The 3,613-nt window shown below is 52.6% G+C and overlaps 1 pseudogene; it reads left to right on the top strand.

The window, feature by feature from the left end:
- Positions 1-2,030: 2,030 nt before the first annotated feature.
- LOC132427928 (disks large homolog 3 pseudogene) lies at positions 2,031-3,165 on the top strand (annotated as a pseudogene).
- The last annotated feature ends 448 nt before the right edge of the window (positions 3,166-3,613 follow it).

Below are 3,613 nucleotides of genomic sequence, written 5' to 3'. Positions count from 1 at the left end.
CTCCAGCCCGGCTTGGTGGGCGTGAAGTGAGGGTACACAGGTGGTTGGGCTCATGCCACAGTGGACACAGCGGGGCTGGGACTAGGCTGAGGCAAGGTAGGAGCCCAGTGGAAAGGCACAGCATTTAAGGGGGCACCCGCTCTCCATGCCTGCGGGGAGCTCTTTAAATTCTGTGCCCCAGGCACCTGACTCAGCTCACCTAGCCCAGCCCTGGTCCCTACGTAGCATTTCACAGGTGAGAACTCTGTCACTAAGGGGACAGAAACTGTCGCGGAGGCCACCGTGGCTGAGGCAGGATTCCAGCCCGGACCTGGCTGACCTGAGCCAGAGCCGCTTCCCAGGTGTGGTGGGTCCTCTTCCTAGCCCTGTGGGGAAGGTGCAGGCCCAGCCACATCAAAGGGACAGTCGGCCTGTGTGGAGACTCGACTTACGTGCAACCGAATGGGACGGCGTCCGAACAACGCAGCGGTGTGAAGTCGAGAATCCTGGGGAACGTATTAAGTTTCTGAGCACGGGAAACCACACAGCCTATTCCACAGGCTTCGGCTGGGCTGGCTTAACCCTTCCTGCTTATTGCTGGGTCCTTTCCCAGCCACCAGGACCTGGGGCAGGTGTGCAGAGGAGGAGAGCATCTGTGGGAGGGATGCAGCCAGTGCCCACAGAGGAAGCTTGCCAGTGACACGGCACCTGCACCCCAGGCTCAGCTGTTTCCCAGTTTAGCACGTCTCAGAGGAGAAGCCGCAGGTGGCATGGGAGGACCACTGAGCCTGCCTGCCCCCGTGGGTATTTCTCTGTCAGGTACCCCTCTCCCCCCAGATCTCCCCTCCTGTCTCAGTCCCTCCTCCTTCACCAGCTCCTTTTATCCTGCTGCAGACGGGCCAGATTCCATCTCAGTGAAGCTTCCCTTCCCACTTGTCAACGATTCCCCACCAGCTGGGATGATGTGGTCCTTCCTGAGTCAAAGTGGAGCCTGTCTGCCTAGGCTGGATTGTGGCCAGTTGTGGCTAAAAGAGCCTGAACTTGCATCTGCCCCATGGGCTGCTGGACTTTGATGAGCTCCCATAGGAATCATGACGTAATCATGAAGTCAAGACACAGTTCTCATCCAGTCCATCATCCCCTCTGTGCAAGGACCGGGGGCTCTAAGACACATGGACACCTTCCACAATTCCCAGCCTAGCCTGGTGTTACAGGGAAAGCAGGCTTGCAACAAATATTTGTTGAATTGATAAAGAGCCCACATAAAGACCAGCCCATTAAGAAAGTCCAGGCAGTAACTGAGAACGTTGGTACAGGGGAGTCTGCAGACAAGCCAACTGTAAGCTTCAGGTCAAGAGGAGAGGGTCTGTTTGCTTCTGCTTAGCTGTCGAGTTTCAGAGAGGACAGAGCCTTGATTCAACTCCTGGTTAATTGCTGAAACGTTAGTTTCCTCATCTGTGAGATGGGGACAATACGGCATTGGCCTCCGAGGTGAGTTTTGAGCGTTTAATGAGGTGGTGAGTGCAAGAGCCATCGTAACGGTGAATGTCGGCAGCTAGTCCTGAAACTTGGGCTTGGCCGTGCCCTTGGCAGTAGGCAGGCATCCCCGCCACAGCCCTTTACAGGACCCAGGAGCAGAGCAGTCCAGGGTTCCCTGTGCGTGGCCTCCCCTTCCCTGGAGGTTGGCTCTTGGAGACCCCGCAGTGGGCTGTGGACCAGTTCCTTCTCTGCCCTGGCAGCCTATTCTGAAGTCTGCCAGTGGCTGGCGCTGGACTTTCACAGCCTGGAGGTCTAGGCAGGGGTTCTAACACCAGAATTTTTAACCCTTTACAGTCCAAGGTAGTCTTCAAAGGCTGGGAAGATGTGCTTCTTCATATAATTTCTGTCCAGGGAGCCATAAGTGAAAATCAGACAAATTTTCTCTTTCTGTCTTTTATTAAAGTTTATTTGATTTAGGTGTCCGTGGTCTCCCGCGCGGGACAGAGGGGCCGGCCGGAGCTGGAACTTTCTCAGTACTAGACCTGGACTCCGACCCGGCGCCAGAATACAGCCGCTTTAAGTCGAAGATACATGACTCGCGAGAACAAATGATGAACAGCAGTGTGAGCTCTGGGTCTGGGTCCCTGTGAACGAGTGAGAAGAGGTCCTTGTATGTCAGGGCCTTGTTTGATTATGACCGGACTCGGGACAGCTGCCTGCCGAGCTAAGGCCTCAGCCTCTCCTATGGTGACATTCTACATGTCATTAACACCTCTGATGATGAGTGGTGGCAGGCGAGACTGGTGACCCCCCCCATGGAGAAAGTGAGCAAACTGGTGTGATTCCCAGTAAGAAGGAGAGTGGAAAAGAAAGAAAGGGCTCCATTGAAAACCATGAAGTTTCATGCCAGGACGGGGATGATTGAGCCTAAAAGGTCGATCAAAACGAAACGTAAAAGGAATTTCCGCCTCTCTCGAAAGTTTCCATTTTACAAGAGCAAAGAAAACATGGCCCAGGAGAGCAACGTACAGGAACAGGGAGTGACATCCAACACCAGTGACGGCGAAAGCGGTTGCAAAGGACAAAAGGATGCTATTTTGTCATATGAGCCAGTGACACGGCAAGAAGTTCACTAGGCAAGACCCGTCATCATCCTGGGCCCAATGAAGGACAGAGTCGACGATGACCTGATTTCGGAGTTCCTGCGTAAATTTGGATCCTGTGTCCCACATACTACCTGGCCTCGGCGTGATGATGAAGTGGATGGGCAAGACTACTGCTTTGTGGTCTCCCGAGAACAGATGGAGAAGGATATTCAGGACAAGCTCATCGAGGCAGGCCAATTCAGCGATAATCTCTATGGGACCAGCCTCCAGTCAGTGAAGGGAGCTGGGGGAGGGGCAAGCACTGCATGTTAGATGTTCCTGGCAATGCTATCAAGAGGCTGCAGCAGTCACAACTTTATCCCATGGCCACTTTCTTCAAGCCCAAGTCCATTGAAGCGCTTATGGAAATGAACTGACGGCAGACATATGAACAAGCAAATAAGATCTATGACAAAGCCATGAAACTGGAGCAGGAGTTTGGAGAATACTTCACAGCCATTGTACAGGGTGACTCACTGGAAGAGATTTATAACAAAATCGAACAAATCATTGAGGACCAGTCTGGGCAGTACATTGGGTCCCATCCCCTGAAAAACTCTGAAGAATCCCCTCCAACCATTCTATTGTGAACAGAAGAAATCAAGTCTCTTTTCCCTCCTCCCTCTTCATTCCTGTCCCCATGGGGAGAACAGATGACTACTGTTCTTGTCCCCTTTTTTAGATATGTCCAAAAAATTGAGTTTTCTAGTCCTGTTTTTTTAATTTTTGTTTTGTTTTAGTTTATTTTTGGGGATGACGCCATCTCACTCATCCTGTGACTGCGCCCATTCCTGCATGGACCTTGCCCAAGCACTAGCACAGGTGCAAATCCATCAGAGTCATTGTTTTCATAAAACCAAGCAGAAGCGAAGAGAAGAGAGGAGGACTGATGGAAAGACAGACGGGACAGCTGCGCGGCTTATGAAGCGAGCTCCGTGCACCCCGCGAGGAGAGGTTCCCAGGCTTTGCTACGATCTGTGCACTGCCTCGCGGCTTGGGACAACGTGGTC

Source organism: Delphinus delphis, chromosome 7, assembly GCF_949987515.2.
Source record: "Delphinus delphis chromosome 7, mDelDel1.2, whole genome shotgun sequence".
NCBI lineage: Eukaryota > Metazoa > Chordata > Mammalia > Artiodactyla > Delphinidae > Delphinus > Delphinus delphis.
This window is presented reverse-complemented; position numbering and strand designations above follow the sequence as displayed.